Source organism: Pongo pygmaeus, chromosome 2 (assembly GCF_028885625.2).
Source record: "Pongo pygmaeus isolate AG05252 chromosome 2, NHGRI_mPonPyg2-v2.0_pri, whole genome shotgun sequence".
NCBI classification, from domain to species: Eukaryota; Metazoa; Chordata; class Mammalia; order Primates; family Hominidae; genus Pongo; species Pongo pygmaeus.
In genome coordinates this window covers 94112459-94136909 of record NC_085930.1, presented here as the reverse complement: position 1 = coordinate 94136909, position 24451 = coordinate 94112459, and positions in this window count along the sequence as shown.

Here is a 24451-nt window from a genome sequence, read left to right as displayed (position 1 = left end):
AGAAGAAAATAAAACAGCGAGAGGAAAGAGATTTGTGAAATGGCTAATGAAAACTAGTCACATAAAGACATTAAGCCAAGAAACTCTGAATGGGGAAACTAAGCGTCAGATATGAGAATGTTAAGGAGATGGTCACTCTCCCTGGTTGTGTAAAGCTGGCGGTTTTTGCAGCCATGTGGTGTACCTGCTGACTAGTCACCTCATGGTGCTACACAGAGAAACTTGGAAGGCACTAAAGGCTTCTGAAGGGCACTTTTCACCATCACATAACAGGATATTTTGTGGTCTGGAAAAATTATTTGATTGAATGCTTTAGCGATTTCAATATTGATTTGTTCCTTCTGTCACATTTGTTACACCTGTGTTAGCAACCCAGGGAAAAAATACAGTTGTGATTTGTTACCTGTATTGTTTTCAGGATAAAAACTGGATGACTTCCTCTGTGTGTGTTTATTTTTCCCTCACCAGGTGAAGCTGTTACTCAATAATTAACATTAGGTTTAGACATTGGGTTTAAGAAATAAACAAAGCACTTGATTGTTTTTTTGACACCTCCATTATGGGGAAGAATTTAGGGGAAGGCAGGGAGAAAAGACTTTTCAAGAAATTGCTATACAACACTGTGAAGAAATCTCTCTGTGATTATAAAAACATAAAAGAATAGTTGGATGATGAGACCACCTGATTCTCCTGGGAACTCTGCTGACATTTCTGGTAATAGAGAAGGGTCTCTGTGTGAATCTCAGAAACATTCTGTAATTTTTCCCCCTTCTCTCTTCAGCTCAATGGGTTCCTGGCCAAACCCCAGGATCAGGCACTGAGAAAGAGGCTGGGTCTCAGCTCACTCTCAAGATGAAGTGAAATGCCAGATGTGCTCCAAATACTGTCTGAAATCTCCAGGGAAGTTAGAAAAAAAACTTCAGAGCTGTCTACTTTGTGAACAAAAAAAATCCCCAAATTAAGCAATCCAGGGTAGCTTCTGACCAACTATGTGGTACTTGTCTCTTATGGCACGGTTGAGAAATCCTGTTCCAGTCAATGTGGGTCTCTATCGGAAGGTGCTGAGGGTGTTTGGGGAAGGTCACATTTCAAGTGGAAAGTTGAAAATCTGCACAGCATGGGAAAAGGAGAACCACTGTCCACAGGAGACAGGTCTTCATTAGTCTTAACTAAAATATTGACATTTCAATTGGGCTTTTGGTAGTAATTGCTCTGTTGCACAAATACAAAATGTCCAGCCAGCCCAGCAGTTAGAACACCTGTCCTAGATGCTTAAGAGTAACTAACAAAAACTAGATGGCTTTCAAAAGAATTAGAAAACAAGACACAGACTGGGAGAATATGTTTGCAAATGACACCTGTAAAGGACTGTTATTGAAAGTTCACACACAAAATAACTTAAAACTCAACAATAAGAAAACAAGTAACTCAATTAAAAAATAGGCAAAATACCTGAACCTCAAAGAAGATACACAGATAGCAAAGAAGCATATAAAAAGATGCTTGACATAGTATGTCATTAGGCAACTGGAATTGCAATTAAAACAACAATTAGATACTACTATGTACTTATTAGAATGGCCTAAGTCCATGACACTGATAACACCAAATGTTGGTGAGGATGCAGGGCAACAGGAGCTCTTATTCATTGCTGGTGGAATTGCAAAATGGTACTGTCACTTTAAAAGATGGTTTGATAGTTTCCTACAAAACTAAACATACTCTTGTCATACACTCCAGCAATTTCACTCCTTGATATTTTCCCAAAGGAGTTGAAAACGTATGTCTACACAAAAACCTGCATGCAGATGTTTATAGCATCTTTATTCTTAAGTCCCAAAATTTGGAAGTAACCAAGACTTCCTTTAATAGGTGAATAGATAAATAAAATGTGGTACATGCAGACAATGCAATATTATTCAGTACAAAAAGAAATGATCTGTTAAGCCATGAAAAGACATAGAGAAAGTTTAAATGCATATCACTAAGTGAAAGAAGCCATTCTGAAAAGGTTACATACTCTATGATTCTAACTATGTTACACTTTGGAAAAGGTGAAACTGTGGAGACAGTAAAAAGACCAGTAGTTTCCAGGGGTTGGAGGGAGTAGGAACAGAGGGCACTTAGGGTAGTGAAACTACTCTGGATGGTACTGAAACACTGGACACTTGTCATTACACATTTGTCCAAACTCACAGAATGTACAACCTCAAGGGTAAACCTAATAGTAATGGACTTTGGGTGATAATAATGTGTTAATGGAGGTTCATGGATTGTAACAAATGTACCACTCTGGTGGGGGATGTTGATAACGTGGTGGGTTGGGGGGAGTTGTGTAGATGTGAGTACAGGGGGTATATGGGAACTCTGTAATTTCCACTCAATTTTGCTGTGAACTAAAACTTCTCTAAAAATATAAAACCTAGTAAAGAAAATGGGTGGCTTGAAATTTGGAGGAAAGTAAAAAATGTCAGATATAAGAGGCAATGACAGTAGAGAAGCTCTCTTTCCTTTTAACACCATTGGCCCTTGTTTGATTTCTTAAAACCCGTTTATGCCTAGTGTTCCCATTATTGGAACGCTAAGCATGTGGGAGTTATTTATATCCTACTGCTCAAGGTCATTGCCAAGGTCTGATTGCAAAAATTCAAAAAATTGCAACCTCAGGTATAAATGCGTTAATAATCTTGAAATGCCTACTATTCCTGGAGTCCATTTGGGCATGGAAGGGCTTCCCATGCGTTATGCCACTCAATCCTGATAGCTGCCCTATTTATAGGTGTCAGATTAGATAAAGAACCTGAAGTTCAGGGAGGCTCTATGGTTTCCGTAAGGGAGTCCAATTTGTGGGGAGGTCAAAATACAAATGCTAATGCATAATTTATGAGCACCCTTCCTGGGATTCTTAATCCTGATTTTATACACATCAGAATCTCTTATGGAACTTCCAAACATCCACAGTTTTAGGTCTTACCCAACACCTCCAGGTAGGGGGTTGGGAAACCTTGGCTTTTGCTTATTTATATATTCGGCTGTCCAGCAGATTCTGAGGCATAGCCATTCAGAGCCACACCACAGGCCTGGAATGAGTAGGCTGTGCTTGGCAGGACTGGAGAAGGCCAGAGAAGTTGCAGAAGAGCCTCAGGCTGGTGCTTGGAAGAGAGCATAGGAACGAGGTTGGCTCTGTTGCCCAGCATCACCAAGGACACTGCAAGAACCTTCTTCTTCACTGTGCCTGGGAGTTTTAAAAATCATTTTCCTTGCTTCCAGCCCCCAGCCCAATTCCTCACACAGAGTTGGCACTCCAGCATGCTTGACAAATGACTACACAAATGCTTCATTCTCTCCATAGCTCATAACACAGGAAATTTAGGGTGTAGACTGAAAGGGTGTGACTGACATCTGGAGAGCAATATTCTGTAGTCAATGAAAGAATGGGAAGGAGCAGAATGTTCTGAATGGCTGAACACCAGACCTTCCTGCGTGTCATTTCATTCCTTCTCAAGACTGCCTTCCGAAGTAACTTCCGTTACACACACTGGACAGATGAGCAGCTGGGGTTCAGCGAATTTGCATATCCTGCTCACAGTCACAGGGCTAGTGTGGGAAAGGCCAGAATTGCCACCTATCTATCTGACACAAAGCCCATGCCCTTTCTACTTTATGTCTCTGGATTATAGAGTAGTCTTTGTCAGAGCAGCACCATTCAATGGAAATATAAGACAAGCCACAAATGTGAACCACATATGTCATTTTAAATTTTCTAATAGCCATATTAAAAAGATAAAAAGAACAGATGAAACTAATTTTAATGATATTTAAATTTAACCTAATATAACCAAATTATTATCATTTAAACGTGCAGTCAATTAAAAAATCTCAAGAAGCTATTTGACATTGTTTTCTTCATGCTAAGTTTTCAAAATCTGGTGTGTATGCCACATTGACAGCACATCTCAATTAGGACCAGCCACATTTCAAGTGGGACATCTAGCTCATGGGGGCTAGATGGACAGTAGTACAGATCTAGACCATTAGTTGTGCTATGAGGGCACTTACTTGGGTTAATGTGGGAGAACATGGTGTTGGTAACTCAGGAAGAGGTGACACTCTGAAGGGCAGTTAGGCAGTTTGGTGCCAAGAAAATATATTCATTCATTTCATAAACTACTGAGTACCTACTTCATGCCAGACACTGTTCTAGGCCCTGGGGTAGAGAGGTGAACAAATCCAAGTGCTTTCACTAATGGAGTCTGCATTCTAGGAGAGAAGACAGACAATAAGCAAATAAACACATAATGTAAATGATTTGAGAAAAATGATGTCAGAAAGCAGATAGAATGTGGCAAGGGCTATTTCTGATGCATTAACAATGAGAGGTCTTTCTAAAGAAGTGATGTTTGAGTAGTGACGGAATGAAGCCAACATAGGAATATCTAAGGAAAGGGTGTTTTTGGCAGGAGGAACCTGAAGATGGCAACAGGCTTTGTATATTCTGGCAGTTGCAAGGCCAGGCCAGTGCTGGAGGAAAGGGCTGATGATGAGGAAAAAAGACTCAAGGATGAGAATGGAGTTGGCTCATGTGAGGTTCATATGGTGGGGTAAGGACTGTTCAACTGTGGTGGGAAGTCTTCATAGAGTTTTGAGTCAGGGAGTGGGGTGCTGTGATCTACATATTCTATAAAGGGTAATTCTGACCACAATATAAAGAATAAACCGGGGTTAGAGTAGCATAGGGTGGGCAATGACAGGTTGTTACTGCAGGAAATGTGTCAAGCTCTGAGGAATATGTCCAGCTATATTGGAACAAGGGTGAGCGAACAATGGACAAGATTCAATTCTCATGGTACAGCTATACTAAGTGCTGGTTTATATGGTATATAGACACAAGCTGATAATCAGAGAGCATTTCTCACATTACACAGTTGAATGATAGGAAATGAATTACCAAGACAGGAACCCAGACAGAGAATTATATGAGGGCCAATTGCCAAAGCTAGGGTAGGATGGCTTCCAGAAGACAAGAATTTGATCAGGAACCCAGAAATGCCAGACCTTGCCTTAGCCCAGCCACTTCTCTTCTCTCAGAGGGGCCCAAGGAAGGCTGAATTACAAAAAAATGACATGTGGGAAGTAAGAGTAGTACTTCATTGTTATTGACCTTGTATTAAAAGCTTCAGTGTAGATACTGGGTTAAAAATGGTGCAAGAGTCAAGAAAGGGCGGTTCCCCTCTCTTAGGCACAAATCTTGGAATCTTACAAAAACAGATGAGAGCAGCCCTTTAATAGAATGTAAGCTTTTTAAGGGCTGGGCTCCTGTCTTGTTTATAGCCATATCCCCAGAGATAGAACATCTAATACATGTTCAATATTTGTTGAATCCATCCACCCACCCATTCATTTGACAACTCCTACATCTAATGAACATTTTGACCAGGCACTGGGCTACAGCAGGGAGGAGACATGGCCATTGCATTCTGAATTCATAGTCTGCCATCAGAAACAGCCTTTCACTACAGGATGGTGAGTTGTTTGTAGAGGAGGGACAGCTTGCTCTGAGAGCATGAAAGAGAATTCTCAACTCCAGGGCAAGGAAGGGTAGGGAGCCTCCCCTGAGGCAATGGTGCCTGCCCAGATCCGTGTTAGGTTTAGAATGGGAGATTTCTGGCATTTGTAGACAGTAAAGATACACTCTGTTGGTAAAGTGGCTGTCATGTAGGTACCTTGAATGGAGAACTGAATATTTAGAATGATACAGTGATGATTAGTTGGCAAATTTAAATGGTGATAAAGCCTCATTAATATGTATAACCTATGCTTTTCCTAAATTTGGTAAAATGAAAAGCAGGAGTATATGCTCATTTTTAAAACTCTGCATTCATACCATTCATTTGTGTAATATGGCATCTAATATCTGATTATCACAATTTTACCTAAATAATGAATAAATTAGACAGGGGAAAAATTAAAATCTTTCATATTAGGCACAATTGTAATTCTTTTACTGTAACATTCACAGTTAAATTCTTAATTAAGCTTGCATGCTTCTTTTACAGAAGTACATTTTGTAGATATAGTTAATTTTTTAGTATTTGCATCCACGAGAGGTAAGAGCAGCATAAATAATTCCCCAAAACCAAAGTTTAAAATTCTTCTCCACTGAGCTGTGTCTACACTGAGCTGTGTACAATGACTGGTATTTGCTTTCCTAAATGATGCTCTTTATGGGATAATATTAACATATGTTTGCATATCCAGAAAAGAAAATAACTGATATAAATCAGCAGAAAATATCGTAGGGGCTGAGTGATGGAGAAGTCTTGTGGGATTGAGTTTTTTTCAGTGATAATGTGTAATTGCCTAGCCTACACATCATAAGTTGAAATAGAAGATGATAGTTTTCTCTCCCCTCCCTCCCTTCCTTCCTTCCTTTCTTCCTTCCTCCCTCCCTCCCTTCCCCCACCTCCCTCCCTTCCTCCCTTCTTGCTTCCCTCACTTCCTTCCTTCTTTCCTTCTGTAACCTCAATTTATGTATTATATTTCCCAAAATGTTGTGTCAACAAAGACACATGAATCCATCCAAGTTCAGGTAAAACCTTAACAATAAACTTGGGGAAGCAGTTTATCAATATGATCATCTCTGTGGGAACGAAATACTCCAGCCCATTTCTAGTCTAAAATCCTCTAGGCACATGATCATAAACTTGATGAGGATAGCCTCCTGCTGTGCATATGTTGATACCTAATACAATATTTTTTTTGAAAATTACAGAGAATTCAGCAAGCATCTTCAGTCATGGGAGGACATTTTGCAGTATTTGTTGCTGTCATCATCATAAAGATTACAAATGATCTATTTCCCTGCCACTCAGTGTGTATCTTCTAGGATCAGACATCAAACCAAAGATGGCAGAAATGCATTCAGAGCCTCACTTTATGACTTTACTTTGCTTATTGCATTTCTTTTCTTGGAAATGTAATTGCTTTAGAATTACTGCGATCACGGGAAAAGCATGCCATCAAGAAAGTAAGCGATTGAGTGGGGGGAAAAGTGATAAAGTCAATTTAAGTTTGACAGAAATCTTGGGGTTTTCTGATCCACAACTTCTGGGTAATTGCTTCAGTCTTTGCAAAGTCAGAGGGAATATTTTCATTCATTTGTTGTTGCTATTGTTGTTCAAAACACACAACAGGTAGGCCTAGTGCGTTACCAGAAGACTAGAAATCATTGGAATAATATGACATCTGTGAACACAACTATATAATCCAATCATCACAGAGATATAATTGAGTTTGGATGTGAAGAAATAAATGAAGGAGGAAAATAATGGATCAAGGTATCAAATACTAAACAGACATTAAATTAAGCCAAACTTCTCTTTCATTTCAACAACAGCAATCTTAAATCCTATTTAGCTCATAAACATTTAACAAAATATTTTTTAGTAGTTGTACAAGATATCATAAAAGTTGCAAAGCATTTTCTCTTGGGCATGAGGTATACCCTTCTGAGAATAAAAGCATGTAGATGTATACACACACACATTCACACACTGGAAATCTCATCCTTCTTATTCTTTTGGCACTGTGTAAATGCAAAGATGTAGACTTAGTTGGGTTCCAAGCTAGGTTTCTTTGATTGCAAGTAACAAAAATGGATTTTGGCTAATATAACCAAGCAGAAATGTGTTGGAAGGAATGGGATTGCTTGCAGAATCAGTGGGAGGCTGAAGAAGCAGCCTTGGAAAAGGGCAAGAATCAAGGCATTTCTAGTTTACAGGAATTATTTTGCAGCAGCATCAGTGTGCAAAGGCTCCCTGAGTGAGCCCCAACCATTTTCATTCTACTCAATCCTTTGTTCAAATTAAGATTCCTGGAAGGGAGCATTCAATGACCTATTTACTCAAAAGTTCATCCTTGGAAGGAGAGAGTAGGATACTTCCATCAACTGTCCCACCAGACTATATCCAATGGAGGAGGGTGGGTCCCTACAAGGATGGACACTGGTTAGCCAAAAACAGCAAACCCATACAGTCAATGGTATGAGGGTGAGTAAGTTTTATTCACCTTAACCCTGAGTGATGATCCTAACCCTGAGTGGAGAAATGACCATCTCCTCTTAGACTATTTCCAAAGTACAAACAGAATTTGGCATGATGTCATGAGCTTCTGCTGGAATCTGACGAGTGAGTGTCATACTACTCAGTTTTGTGACTTTTTGCAGCACTCTTATTCTCATTGCATCTTAGTTTCCCCATCTTACACATCTCACAAAGTTATCATAGATACCAAGAGCAATCTATATTAAAGTATATGAAAGCACTTTGTAAAACCTTACAGCATTTTCCAAATGTTCCTGTGAGTTTGAGAATCCTCTAGCAGTAACTGCAAGAGCCTAAAGAGAGACACAGAAACCTAGGAGCCGGTCTGAGGTCCTGAGCATGCCCTGGGTAATGAGATCAATGTCCACCCCACAAATGTGTATCCCTGACAGATGAGATGTGTGAAATGCTATGTATCCACCAGACTTAGGCCGTACCTTATAAAGCAAAGTCTTCGCTTTCCTCTTTCTAAAACAATGTTCTGTGTTGCTGGTTCCCAGCAGTCTGCATGCTTCAGGAATCTGCCTGGATTTTTGGTTCTTAAATGATAAATGAGAAACATACACAGAGAGGTCATACTTTATTGGAGAAATATGTTCTTAGAGTTCTTGTATAACTCAAAATTCACCTATTCAAAGAATAATATCAGCCAAAAATGGGAGGGTGTTTGTCAGCTAAATGAGTGTTCCCATGTAGCCCTACTGTAAACTCTGTTTATAGTTCACTTGCCTTCTTTATGCTGAGATTAAATTATGTGATTGCCAACAAAGTTTAATTGGGTAGGAGGAGGTTGCATTATTTCAAATTTTGTACATTAAGAGAGGCTCAAAATATTATATGTCACATAATCTTGAATTCAGGTAACTTATGCAATGTGGTGTCACTATAATTTAGGACCATGTTATAATACTCATACTTTCTACAATGCCCCAACACACTACCACTGTCAAATGTGTGCTATTTAGTAAATGTATAAGGGGGAACCTAGTGAGGCTTGGGTACTATAATGTACATTTCACCTTAGCCACCTATAGAAAATTTTGGTTTTAGTAAAACTGGGCACTGGTGTCTGATGGCTGTGTCCCGTTTTCACACAGGCCAACTCTTAAGAATTGAATGAAGTTTTCATTTCCACACTGGGCCGATTTGTCAGTTGTGAAATGAGTTTCTCTGCTTTTGCTGAGGGGTTGAGCAATACAAGTCAAGGGAGAAAACCTCACCCAGATTTCCTTGGTTAGTTTCAAGGAAGGCTTCACACTAAGAAAGGTGTTGCGACAGGGCTGACAGAGAAAACACTGAAAGTGTGTGGAAGTATGCAGTACCCACCCTGCTAATGTAGCCCTGGACATTGGCCCACGGGGTCCTTGCGACAAGCCTTTGAAGTCCTCATGTTCATTCTTGTTAATAAGGCAACTGAGGCCCCTAAAATTCAACCCACTGCCCAAAGTCACACTGCTGGTACACAGTGAGGCTGGGCCCACTGCAAAACTGTATCATCCTCTACAAGCAACCCAGCTTCTCCTTTGAAGGCAAGACCTTTAAGCCATTTTATAGAGGAGCCCCTGGAACCTTTTCTCTTGTTTTCTCTAATATGCTCTCCCTTCCATATCTTTTCATGCTATTTTCTAAAAACAATTCTCAGTGCTCTACCCTGCCAAATTCATTTTTTTCAAGGAATGATTAGGTGTTTTGACAAATAAATAAACAAACCCCTAGGACTCTGTATGAGGTAAAGGAAAAGCATTACATTCCAAAAAGAGGTGGCTATACAAATTACCTGAAAAATGTTTAATAGGATAATTCTTGGATGAATATACATCTTTCAAGTGAAATGCTGTTTTGTGTAGTTACGTGAGCATGGCATAGATGAATTATGAAATAATTTTCTAGATTCCTCTGCCTATATCCTTGGCTCTAACTGGAATCTTTCCTCCAACTTCGTTCATCTCTCTTCTTTTTTTGCGTGTGTATCAGTATGACCTTGCCTAACATTGCACTGGGAACTTAATAAATGAAGCTATTCTTCTGTTATTCATGATATTGTCCACCCAGGTTCTATCACTTCCTGAAGTAAAAATAGTCTCTTACAGTGGTCTGGAGGTTTATTGTCTACAAAGCACTTTCTGCCTATCTGATCTCATTGTACTGTCTCAGTGCCCTCTGGCTTAGAGATAGAGTGAATATCGTCCCTTTCTTATGGATTAGAAGCTTGAATTGCAAGATATTTTGTGGCTTGCCAGGGGCAGGAGAGTTGGGATCCATGCCCCTGTCGCTTGATTCGATGCCCTCTGTTCTTTTCCTTTTGCCACAATGCTTTTCCCCAGGGACACTCCTTGGATGCTGCCTACTTCTCCCCAGGTCTGTATTATGGGGCTTGGGATATCCACAAACAAAATGTGACCTGAAGTAGAATCCTAGCAACAACTGCCATCCCAGGTGGTGCCTGCTCTTCCCCTTAATGGCATAATTATTTGTATCTAAGTGCTGCTCTGCAACCAAAGCCTAGTGTCCAAATGGCAATTCATTGAATCTAAAACTCAGGAGTTGTCAGTTGCCATCATGCTCCAACCCTCTTTACATCTTAACTCACTGCTCTAGAGAAGAAGTTTTGTGTACCCTCCTAACCAGAACCGACTGACAACACATGCAGGCCCTGCTGTAATTAAGTATTGATTTCATGTGACGTGTATACAGAGGAGGCTCATCTCATTTGTGGGCTGCTGTTATCTGTCAGTAGAACAAAATGTGTGATTATCAGTGGATGTCCTGTGGCTATCTATGGTGTACTATAACCTCTCATCCATCTAATCGTAGAGACATTATGGTATGCCACTCTAGAGTGGGCCATTTGTCTTAACACGGCCCCTGCTGCAGTTGGCCTGCTTTTGTTCCCAGAAATAGCTGCACAGATTCTTCACTGAAACTCCTTCTTAGTTCCAATTTGATGCTGCCAGAATGGAGACCTAGCAAGGTCCATCCGTGATAATGTAATATGGCTGTGACTTCAAATAAATGGAACACCAGGCATTATTTCTCTTCTGCTTTCTTTGAGGCAGTCACACCTCCTGACATTATTCTAGTTACCTTGCTGAACCCAGGAGAAGAGAACAAGTAATTGTGGATGGAACAAAGTTCACCTCATAAACATTGTCAGGACATGCTGGAGGTTCTTGAGTCCCCCATCATCTTTATGCAGCATTCATGGCTCCCAGGCTGAACTGAGAATGCTCTGCTTTTTAGATTTGAGGGGGAAGGTGTATTGGGTCAGAAAGGGGCTTCATGCCCGCTATGGGAATGAGAGCCTGAGGAATTGAATTCTGAGTCTTTCTTAATTGTGTGATTTCTCTTTCCGCTTGACAGTTTCATCTCTACTGAGCCACTGGTTTTCTTTACTAGGAACTTTCTCCTAAAAGCGGAATGAGAGTTTCTAAATAAAGACATGAACTTTTTGTGTAGGTATCTTTGCTTATTTGGCATTTTCCAACTTGGGGTGGGAGGTTGGATGGAATAGCTTTCGTAGGTAGTGCTTTTGCTGTCCCTACTTGCTCAAAATATCGGCCTGGGGTATCAAGAACTGAACCAATTAAAAAATCTTGTTTCCTGTGCTGGTGCTCTTTCCTTTAACACAGTGGTTTTCTCTCTTACCTACTGCTACCTGAAGTTATTTCCATTAGGTGTTTCTTTTCTGCTGCCATGTAAAAAGATTAAAAATAGCATTGTAGACAGACTGAATTTAGGGGCAAATTTTCCAGTCCTGTGCACCATTGTGGGTTATGTCTTTGAAGCACACACTGAACTCCTGAAGCTCCATTTTAAGTGTCATTTTATCACATCCCATTCACTTGAGTCCAGAGTCCTGAGCTAGGGAATGGCAGATAATTGCCAATCACACCATGAAAGTGTTATCTGCATATTAAACATGTCACTCAGGAATCCAGTGAATGAGTCAGAGACTAAAGTTTAAAATAAGATCATCATGCTTGCAGGTCCTCCTTCCATACATTGCAGCAGGAGTCTGTTAGGGACCATATCGAAAAATAAAATTGCAGAAATCAAGGATGTTTCTTTCGGTACCTCTAGGTGGGGAGTGGAGGGTCAGTAGGAGAGAAAATATAGGCTTTGGGTTGAGAGGGATCTGGGTTCGATTTCCCGGCTGTGTGATATTAAACAAATCAATCACTCATCCCTAAGGAGTCTCAGTCTTCTCATCTATAGAACGTGGGCAAAATACTGATCTTGCTGGTCAGGAAGATTAAACAGGCATCATCCATAAAGCCACCTAGCTCATGCCACGCATAGAGGCATCCTGTGGCACACTGCCCTCAACACTGGGTGAATGCCATTTTGAGTTAATTACAGCTGTGATTGCATAGACCATTTCCAAAGTTTAATTGTATTTCTTTCATACAGTCATTTGAACTGTCTACAGCGCGTTTCTTGTAGGTTACACCTGGCTACTGGAAGACGTCCTGGGTGATTGTTCAAAGGGGCCCATTGAGAGATGAGTGATGAGGCTGGTGAGAATTCTGTGGTGTGCTTAAGAGTCATCTGGGCACCTGCTAAATCTAGTCAGATTCTAGGACTCCACCCCAGAGAATCTGATACAGCATTTGAAGAGGGGACCCTAAAATTTTCACAATGAAGCTTCTCCTCAGGTAATTATAATGTAGAGGACTTTCTGACTCGACTTCAAAAAATACTGCCAGAAACATGCCCACAGAAGAACCCCTAAGGATCTAGTGATATGGAAGGGGGGCAGGGAAGTGCTGGGAAGAAAAGGGCATGGTCCCTGGTGAGGGTTCCACCTCCGGCTGGTGCCCACGGACCTAGGTGAGAACACGGACTCCCGCATTTGTGGCCAAATATTGCATTTTCCAAGACCACCCTGGCCTGCCATGCCATCATCCTGTGCCTATAAAAACCTAGAAGCCCTGGCAGGCAGACACAATGCTGGCTGGATATCAAGAGGAGCACATCAGCAGAGGAACAATGGGTGGCTGGATGCTGAGAGGAATGCACCAGTGTAGCACGACACCAGCTGGCAGGCCATCAATTGGCAGAACAATGCGGAGTTTGGCTGAGGTGGTTGGAAAAGAGTCGGGCGGCCAAGCGGCCATACTCCACAGGAAAACCATCTCCCTTCTGGCTCCTCCATCTGCTGAGAGCTACTTCCATGCAATAAAACCTTGCATTCATTCTCCAAGCCCATGTATGATCCGATTCTTCCAGTACACCAAGGCAAGAATCCCAGGATACAGAAAGCCCTCTGTCCTTGTGATAAGGCAGGGGTCTAATTGAGCTGACTGACACAAGCCACCTATGGACAGCTAAACTAAAACAGCACCCTGTAACACACACCCACTGGGACTTCAGCTGTAAACATTCACCGCTGGACACTGCCGTTGGTTGAAGCCCCACAGCCTGCCTGTCTGTATGCTTCCCTAGAGGTTTGAGTGGTGGGGCACTGAAGAAGCGAGCCACACCCCCATCGCACGCCCTGCAAGGGGGACAAGGGAACTTTTCCTGTTTCACTAGGATTGACCACTGGGAAAATGCCACTCATGGGAGATGAGACAGCAGCCTTCCAGTCACCAGACAGCTGCGATATCCAGTCACCAGAGAGCTGCGATATGGACGGGATTTGTCCTGGAGCCCCAGGGGTCAAAACAGAGCCTGATGGGTAGAAATTCCAGGGACAGATGAGTACTTTTCTAAGAATTAAAGGTGTCCAAGTGTGGCCTATTAGCTCCAGGGGAAATGAACCCTCCAACTCAGGAGGAATTGAAATTTGTCTGTCTGAGTGGCCTCTGGGAATTTTATACAGAGGAGATAAACTCATGCTCTTAGCCCCTAATGGCACCAAATTACTTTTATTGTCATTGTTTACCTTTAGGTCCAGTGTGTTCACTCTCACAGATATTTGTTACCCATTTACTCAGTGCCTGATTCTATGAGGATGAAGCAGGAAAGTGCTGTGCAAATCCAGGACAGAGTGTGATTTTCGCAGATGCTGTTATTAGAAAAGAAAACGTCGGGTTTCACTTTCCATATGGAAAGAGGTAGTAGGTATTTCTGGCAATGAGAAGAGAGGGAGGGATTACTCATTGGAAGAAAGAGGTAATGAGTAAGCTAGTTCTGCTTTGAGAAGAAAAATGCTTTCACATCAGCTTTTAACAGATTGATGAAGCAAAGTTTTCATTTTCTTTCAAATAATTATTTGTTTTCCTACCTTTCTCTTCAGAGCTGTGAAATTCTAGATGTCTCTTAGAAATAAAATGGGTTGCTACACACTTATTTTTCTCAGCTCTGTGTACATTTCTCCATCTTCTTTGAAATTTGTGGCCACCGTTAATATGTGTAGGATGTTCTCATTTTGATTTTCAGTTGAGACACTGCAGACTTTTATGAGGGATGCTTTGGATCAAGCAAGAGACACTGAGTAGCTTCGTTCCTGCCAAGATTTCAAAGCAACAGCACCATATTGAGTCTAAACTCATAGCCTTTGTTCAGAAGCCAGCAGCTGGCTACTCACAACAAGATAGCATTGGATGTTTTTGGAGTGGGATATCCAGGTGACATTTTAATAAAAGCTTTCATGGGCCAATTATTTAATCTATAGAGTTTTATAATTAGCTGACTTTGAAACCTTATTAAACCCCATGTGCAAGTTCATGTGAAATTGTACCTCAAGTTTGAGTTTTCTTTGTTGTACCCCTCTTCTCTCCTACTTCCTTGATAGTTGCTATTTGTTTGATATTTTTAAAAATTTCTTATTGACACACAGATCCATCCACAAAACAAAGTCATAAAGGCACCTTGATCTGTAAAGTGTTCTGAGTTTCTTAAAACTCTAATACAGAATGAGAGTCTCTAGAAGGCCTAGTTTTGGAAGTTGCCATCAGCATCAGATTTTTGCCGAATAGTGCTATATGTGTTCAATAATAAAGTTTTCTGTTTTTGTCAACTATTTCTCATGGAACTATTCTCTGTGATGCTGAGGTTACAGAAAAATATCATTTTTCTGTCACTGTTGGTGTTCTTCAAGACCTCACTTTTAAATGGATGTCCTTTTGAAACCTAGGTGGTTGTGTGCATCAGAAAAACACCTTATCCTGTGCCCCATTGGGTGACTTGGACAAAGTAACACAATTTTGATGGGGGAAATGGTACATATTATGTTTCATAGGAGCCAGATTCCAATAATAACCATCTGACCCTTGTGATCCTATGTTTTCAATTTTCCTGTTAAAGAATGCAACAAGCAGTGCTGCTCAAGCCTATTTTTCTATTAGGTGTTCTTTGATTTGTGAGTTGCTGGGTAGATTTTCCATTCTCAGCATTAGAAGACATGAACATCAAATACTTTCCTCTTAGAGTAACTTCTGATGCAACTGTCTCATGGCATATGCTAAAAGAAAAGAAAGTTCCTTACGTATGAGTACAGAGAAATGGAGCATGATTTTAACCTTGGTTTCAGGTTTTGTTATTTTGTCTTTTTGACTGGAATATGAACTCAGTGTTTGCTAATTAAAAGAATAAACACAGCAGCCATTGCTCCACCAAAATACATTTATCGAGTGCCTATCTTGTGCACAGTCCTTTGCTAGGCTCTGTTTATATAACATATCTTATTTAAAAGGCTGCTTGATAAATCAGCAGTTTGGAAATCCTTGGTGGGAGGTAGGTGGTGGTATTCAGTGTGGCTTCCCCAGCTGCCACCTGGAACATGAGTCTGAGAACGTCTATGCAGGAAGATGATTAATTTCAAAAATCATTTCTAGGAAATTCCCTGGATCTTTATATAATTCCCTGGCCTCCAGGGAAAGAAGTTAAGATAACTTGAATTACTTGCCTTGGTAAAAATGTTGAACTGAATCCTGATCTCATTTCTTGCCTCCCCTTCCTTTTCTCTTCTTTCTAAATCAAAGAACAGTTTGACACTAATATGGTTGTTGTATTATTTATCTATTGCTGCGTAACAAGTTGCCCCAAACTTAGCAGCTTAAAACAACTAACATCTATTATCACATAGTTTCTGGGAGTCAAGAATTCAGGAGAGGCTTAGCTAAGTGGTTCTGGCTCAGGATTTCTCAGGAGGTTCTGGCTTAGAAGGTGGTGGTTAGGAGGTCAGCAGGGCTGCAGTGATCTGAAGTCTCACTCTCTGGCAGCCTGGTGGAAGGCCTCAGTTTCTCTCTACATGAGCCTCACCATATGGCTGCCTGAGTGTCCTCAGGATATGACATTTGGCTTTCCCCGGAGTGAGTGATGAAACAGAGAGAGAGAGATCAGACAGAAAACAACAGTGATTTTTATAAATTAGCCTCCAAAGGCACATACCTGTCACTTCCTCTTTATTCTGTTTGTTAGAAGTGAGTCACTAAGTCCAGCCCGCATTCAAGGGAAGGAGAATTAGATTCCATCTCTTGAAAGAAGGAGTATCAACTAACTGAGAGCACATATGGAAACCACCACAGCTGCACATGCCATTTAAAGTTTTCAAACATGGTTTCTTCAAAAGAGTCCTAAACACCTTTCTCTTGCCTGACTCTGGTACAAGCATCTCTTACTCTAGAAGAATTATTGTATATGATCAGCCTTTTGCACAAGTCTCTGCTCCAACTGCTATCCTATTGCATCTGGGGCAGAATTTGTCTTAGCCAGCAGAGAAATGATAATGTACTGGGACATTTTGCTGTACTCAGAGCACTTCCCTGTGGTTTGAAGACTTCTCATCATCATGTTTTCATGTCATGAGGATGGTATCACTGATGAGCAAGTGTAAGTGGACTGACATTTATCTTGTGAGTGTGGGAGAGAGAGGGCTGCTTCTCTCTAAATGTGTGGTTCTCCTTGGTAAGACAAATGTAAACAAATCATATATTCATAAAGTTTAGAAAAGAACGTCAGAATATACTGGAAATTGGGATAATAATAAGGCTGTTTATATTTATCTCCTGAGAAACTCTAAGCATTTCTTTTTTTTTTTTTTTCTTTTTTTTGACAGAGTCTCACTCTGTTGCCAGGCTGAAGTGCAATGGCGAGATGTTGGCTCACTGCAACCTCCACCTCCCAAGTTCAGGTGATTCTCCTGCCTCAGCCTCCTGAGTAGCTGGGACTTCAGGCATGGGCCACCACACCCAGCTAATTTTTTGTATGTTTAGTAGAAACAGGGATTCACCATGTTGGCCAGGATGGTCTCAATCTCTTGATCTCGTGATCCTCCTACCTCAGCCTCCCAAAGTGCTGAGATTACAGGCATGAGCCACCGCACCTGGCCGAGAAACTCTAAGCGTTTCTAAGATATTAAGGGACTGCTAGTGAGAAAGGTTCTATTTAAAAATTATTTTAGATTAACATACAGTAAAATTGAGCATAGTTGGTACACAGATCTATGATAACACATGTATAGCTCCTTCTAACTAGCACCATGATCAAGGTACTAAACAGTTCCATTCCTCCAAATGGCTCCCTCTTGCTATCCCATCCTAGTCACACTTTCCCCCACTGCTACCTCATTTCAGCCTCTGATTGTCTCTCTATCACCATAGTTTTGTCTTTTTGAGAGTGTCACATAAATGGGTTTACACAGTAGGTAATCTTTTGAGATTAGCTTCTTTCATTCAGCAAAATGCTTTTGAGATTCATCCAAGGTGCTGTGAGTATCAATAATGCATTCCTTTTTATTACTAAGTAGCATTTTGTTGTGTGGATGTACCACAGTTTGTTTTTACATTCACCTGCTGAGGACAGTTGAGTTGTTTCCAGTTTTTGGCAATTATGAGCAGAACCACTATATACATTCATGTATAAGTGTTTGAATGAACATCAATTTTCATTTCTCTAGGATAAATACATAGTAGAGAGATTTGTATGTCATACAGTAATTAATGTAGAATTTAGAAGAAATCCTCAAACTATTTTCTAGGGTGCCTGTACCATTTTGCATCCCACTAGCAACAAAGAAGAGTTCCAGTGGCTTCATGTGATTATCAGCACCTGGAGTTCTCAGAATGTTTATTTTAGTCATTCTATTAGATATGTAGGGATATCTCATTGTCATTTCAATCTGCATTTTCCTAATGGCTAATGATTTTAAACACATATTCATGTATTTATTTGTCTTCCATATACCCTCTTTAATTAAGTGTCTGTTGAAACCTTTTGTTTATTTTTAAATGGGTTGTTTTCTTACAGTTGAGTTTTGTGAGTTCTTTATATATCGTGCTTTTATTGTCATGTCTGGTAACAGCCTAAACCCAAGTCATGAATATTTTCTTCTGTGCTTTATTCTAAACATTTTATAATTTTATACTTTACATCTAGATCTATAATCCATTTTATTTATTTCTATTTATTTAAATTTTTGTGGGTACATAGTAGGTGTACATGTTTGTGGGGTACCTGAGATGTTTTGATACAGGCATGCAATGCGAAATAAGCACATCATAGAGAATGGGGTGTCCCCTCAAGCATTTATTCTATGAGTTACAAACCAATCCAATGACACTCTTTAAGTTATTTTAAAATGTACAATTAAGTTATTATTGACTATAGTCACCCTATTGTGCTATGAAATAATAGGTCTTATTCATTGTTTCTAATTATTTTTTGTATCTATTGACCATCTCCACCTCCCTCTCAGCCTCCCACTACCATTCCCAGCCTCTGGTAACCATCCTTCTACTCTCTATGTCCATGAATTCAATTGTTTTGATTTTCAGATCCCACAGGTAAGTGAGAAAATGTGATGTTTGTCTTTCTGTGTCTGGCTTATTTCACTTAACATAATGCTTTCCAGGCCAGGCGCGGTGGCTCATGCTTGTAATCTCCACACTTTGGGAGGCTGAGGTGGGTAGATGGCTTGTGGCCAGTATTTTGAGACCAGTCTGGGCAACATAGTGAGACCTCGTGTCTACTAAAAATTAAAAAACAAAAACAAAAACAATTAACCAGGCATGGTGGCACATACCTGTCATCCCAGTGACTCCGAAGGCTAAGGTGGGGAATCACTTGAGCCTCAGAGGTGGAAGCTGCAGTGAGCTGAGACCGTGTCACCGCACTCCAGCCTGGGTGACAGAGCAAGAGCCTGTGTCAAAACAAAGAAACAAAAAACCCAACAAACAAAACAAAACAAAACAAAAAACATAATGATCTCCAGTTCCATCTATGTTGTTGCAAATGACTGGATCTCATTCTGTTTTTATGGCCAAATTATGTATGAGCACCATTTTGTATAAGTACTACATTTTCTTTGTCCATACATGTGATCCATTTTAGTTAAATTTTGCATAATATGTAGGTTTAGATTGGAATTCATTTCCTTATTTAGCATATGCTGTTCAATTGTTCCAACATCATTTTTTTAAAACTACCCCTATTCATTAAATTGCCTGTAAACCTTTGTCAAAAATCAATTGGTTGTATTTGTGTTTTGCCTATTTTGGGGCTCCATTCTGCAGAGTCGAGATTTTTCTGGTTCTTTATAAGCTGAGTAAAATTGTATTAGATCCTGGACATTTTGAATATTGTGTTATGAGACTCTGCTTCTTATTTAAATCCTTTGAAGAATATTGGTAGTTTTGTTTCAGCAGGTATTTAAACTGGTTAGTTCAGGTCACAAGTTCTGATCAGCCTTCTGGAAATTGTGGTTTTAATGTCCAGTTCATTTTCGATGACTCTGTAGTGTTATTCAGGTCATTCAGTGCTATTCAGCATCCAGTCTGGGACCTGGGTGGTTGATTATGGTGTATTGTCTAGGGTCAGATCTATGCATGAGCTACTTGGCGTAAGTCCAGGAATCCATAAGTAATTTTATGGGTTCATTTCCCCAAGCTCCTTCTTCTCCATGATCTCCCCTGTACTTTCTGGCTCCTATGGCTTTTCTTTTCCATCTTCCATTCAGAAAACTGGAGCTTTACTTATCCTACTCTGCTGCACATTTCCTGTGACTGCACCCTTGACCAAGGCCAGGCAGCAGAAAGACAGAACAACAGCAACAAACAAACAGAAACCAGGGTTTGCCCACACACTCTTGGAGACAACAGCTCCTTTGATCCAAGAAGAAACTTCTGCTTCCTCAAAGTTTTAGGTGCCTGTGGATCACCACAGCCTCTGTAGAAGAGAATATAAAAAAGAGAGAAGGGAAAAAAAGAAAAAAGACTAGGAATTTTCCCCACTCCCTCCAACACTTAGGAATTCTCTTGATAGAACAAAAGAGCTCCTCCTAGAGCTCTCTCAGTATCCTGTACCCATCTCTAAATTTTAGGCTTCCTTGAGTTTGGGCAGGGGACATGGGAGAAAAAAATGGTAAACTCATTTCCACTCTCTGAGGCAGCTGAAAAGGTCCTCCAATTTCAAGGAGAGGAGAAATAGGCTTTGTCTGATATCATGGCCCTGGGACCTAAATATTGTTGTGTCCTTTTTGGACAAAATAATCTGCCGTGACCAATTAATTGATCAAGGATTTCAAAATCATTATATTTAAATGTTACTTCATAATATGTATTTGCTGGAATATTTCTATAAAGTAAAACCTCCTCCCACCCGTGGTTAATCAGTGGTACAGTTATGTGGAAAAAGGAAGATTAACATTTGAATCTTTCCCTTTATTTTTTAGTTATCAATAATGAATTGTTCATGAACATCATCAAATAATGTCCAATTAGTCTTTTTTAAAAAAGGAATCATTATTAGCTTATGGATTTAAACATATTTGATCTGTTTAGATCATTGCAACTATTAACCTTACTGATGCTCAAATTGAGTATGTAACTTTTTATTATCATCCACCTAGGATAAACCATGACTTATGCCAAGTCACTTACCCAGATCACTCTTTTCCTTAAGAGTGTATTGCCATTATCGGCCAGCAAGTGCTCAGGAACTAAGTAGAATGACATCTATCTGTTGAACCTAGAGACGCTTATGAACACCACTGTGTGCCAGGCACTGTATTAGGTACAGGGATTTCAATAGCAAGTAGAAATAGACATAGATTCCCTGTCCTCTTGGAGATTATATTAAAATCATGGAGAGAAAGACTACTTAAATAATTGGACAAATAGTGTGAAATTGTAACGTGTCGGGAACTAAAAAAAGGAAAAACTTCAAGGAGAAGTTATGGGAGTGATCAGAAGAGTTGATCTCTTCTGGAAGGCCAGGGAAGGCCTCTCTTAAAGAAGGTAATTTATCTAAGATCTAAAGGAAGGAAAGAGGCTGACCAGGCAAAAGTGGGAGGAGAGATGTGGGTGCATGAATGGGTAAATGGAATCTGGAATATTTTTATATTATCCTCTCCCCCTGCTATCCCTGTTTATATTTAATGATCTGACCCCAGACCAGCCGCAATCCTCCTGGGTCTAGATGGAAAAAAATTATTTTGAAGACTTCTATTATTATTTAACATATTCTTCTCTCCCTTTTTCATTTTCCTTCACCAACAAATGGCACTAATCTCTTCAGTCATTAGATCAAGTAAGCAAAATAGGCTGTTTGCAAAAATAAACAAACACAGATTCTACATTCACTGCCCCCCACCCCCATTAAAACCCCATCCAGAGGGTGGTCTTAAAAAGATTCCCTACACCTTCCCCTGATTTTTCTTTGGGGCACTGTTGGGTTTCCTTGGAGAAGAGTCTAGGAGCACTTAATTATCTGTAAAACAAGTTGAAACATGCCTCCAAGATCAATTTTGATTCTAGCTCAGCCTACTAAGCCTTAGGCCCCTTGGACTTGCTTAGTTTGTTTGCACTTGCATTGGTTACTCCTGGTAGCCAGGCCTTGAGGAAAAGGAATAGAAAGCCTGGATGGTGGCTAAAGAAACTGGTTGTTTACGCTGGGAACCATCCCCTTAGAGCTGGACCTGGCCTTTTCAGAGAGGAGAGAGGCTTGACAGAGACAGATAGAAAGAGACAGAGAGAAAATGAGTAATGACCAGAGTGGCCTTCTATCTTTAAATTAGAAAGTGTCCATGCCACTGAAGACATCCCAGACATGTGGTCCCAGGCACTCCTCTGTTGACTACAACAATGAGGAATAAGATTGATAGCACTGCAGTCTTTCCATTTTGTTCCTTCTTTCCCAGGTTCATCATTTGTAGCTGCAGGCAGGTGCAGGGGGTCCAGTTCCACCTTGGGGCCCAGTGAGAATTCACCCTTAATCTGAGAGACTTAGTCTGAGAATGGCAAGAAGCCATTCTGTGGATGCTCTACTGCAGGAGAGCTTCAAGCTACCGGAGCAGAGCCCTCCCTCTGGCGCAAGGATCCCCCCTCCCCTGATCAGGCCCATTTATCACACTTTAACAACCACCAGAAAGCCAACGCTGGTTTGCTCTCGTGTGCTGGCCTTGGACCTCCAAACATCCAATGAGTCATAACCAGAAAGATCTGGCTAGTGTTACAATTTCAAGGAAAAATAAATTTCACTGGTGGCTTTTTTTCTAAACTCAAACCAGATAACGCCAAAGAGGATTTTGTTGCTCTTACAACTGAATAATACCTAGGCAGACAAGCCTTCAGGCAGAACATGATTCAAGTGATGTCAGGAGCCCTTGATATCTTTCCAAAGCTACAAAAGAAGATTGGGGTACTGTTACCAAAAGAAGAAAGAGATGGATAAATGTCCGTTTCAGATATACGTAGTATATCTGGGTAGAATTATTTTTTCTTCTCTCTTTTTCTTCTTGTTGGATCCTGGTACTTCTCATGGATAAAGTAATGGAAAGGAATGTTTGCAAAGCAACTCCAAAAAAAGATGGAGATAATGTGGTATATGAGGCAGTATAACAGAAAGTTAACATTTACAGGGCAAGATGTCAAACTGGTTCTTTAAAATAATCTACCCAGGGGTGGAGCCAAGATGGCCAAATAGGAACAGCTCCAGTCTACAGCTCCCAGCATGAGCAACACAGAAGATGGGTGATTTCTGCATTTCCAACTGAGGTACAAGGTTCATCTCACTGGGGAGTGCTGGACAGTGGGTGCAGGACAGTGGGTGCAGCACACCGTGCGTGCGCCAAAGCAGGGCGAGGCATTGCCTCACCCGGGAAGCACAAGGGGTCAGGGAATTCCCTTTCCTAGTCAAAGAAAGGGGCAACAGATGGCACCAGGAAAATCGGGTCACTCCCACCCTAACACTGCGCTTTTCAAATGGCACACCAGGAGATTATATCCTGCCCCTGGCTTGGAGGGTCCTATGCCAACAGAGCCTCGCTCATTGCTAGCACAGCAGTCTGAGATCAAACTGCAAGGTGGCAGCGAGGCTGGGGGAGGGGCGCCTGCCATTGCTGAAGCTTGAGTAGGTAAACAAAGCAGCCGGGAAGCTCGAACTGGGTGGAGCCCAGCACAGATCAAGGAGGCCTGCCTGCCTTTGTAGGCTCCATCTCAGGGGGCAGGGCATAGACAAACAAAAGGCAGCAGTAACCTCTGCAGACTTAATGTCCCTGTCTGACAGCTTTGAAGAGAGTAGTGGTTCTCCCAGCACCCAGCTTGAGATCTGAGAATGGGCAGACTGCCTCCTCAAGGGGGTCCCTGACCCCTGAGTAGCTTAACTGGGAGGCACCACCCAGTAGGGGCGGACTGACACCTCACATGGCCGGGTACTCCTCTGAGACAAAACTTCCAGAGGAACGATCAGGCAGCAGCATTTGCAGTTCACCAATATCCACTGTTCTGCAGCCACCGCTGCTGATACCCAGGCAAACAGGGTCTGGAGTGGACCTCTGGCAAACTCCAACAGACCTGCAGCTGAGGGTCCTGACTGTTAGAAGGAAAACTAACAAACAGAAAGGACATCCACACCAAAAACCCATCTGTACGTCACCATCGTCAAAGACCAAAGGTAGATAAAACCACAAAGATGGGGAAAAAGCAGAGTAGAAAAACTGGAAACTCTAAAAATCAGAGCACCTCTCCTCCTCCAAAGGAACGCAGTTCCTCACCAGCAATGGAACAAAGCTGGACGGAGGATGACTTTGATGAGTTGAGAGAAGAAGGCTTCAGACGATCAAACTACTCCAAGCTAAAGGAGGAAGTTCGAACAAATGGCAAACAAGTTAAAAACCTAGAAAAAAAATTAGACAAATGGCTAACTAGAATAACTAACGCAGAGAAGTCCTTAAAGGACCTGATGGAGCTGAAAACCATTGCATGAGAACTACGTGACGAATGCACAAGTCTCAGTAGCTGATTCGATCAACTGGAAGAAAGGGTATCGTAATGGAAGATGAAATGAATGAAATGAAGTGAGAAGAGAAGTTCAGAGAAAAAAGAATAAAAAGAAACAAACAAAGCCTCCAAGAAATATGGGACTATGTGAAAAGACCAAATCTACATCTGATTGGTGTACCTGAA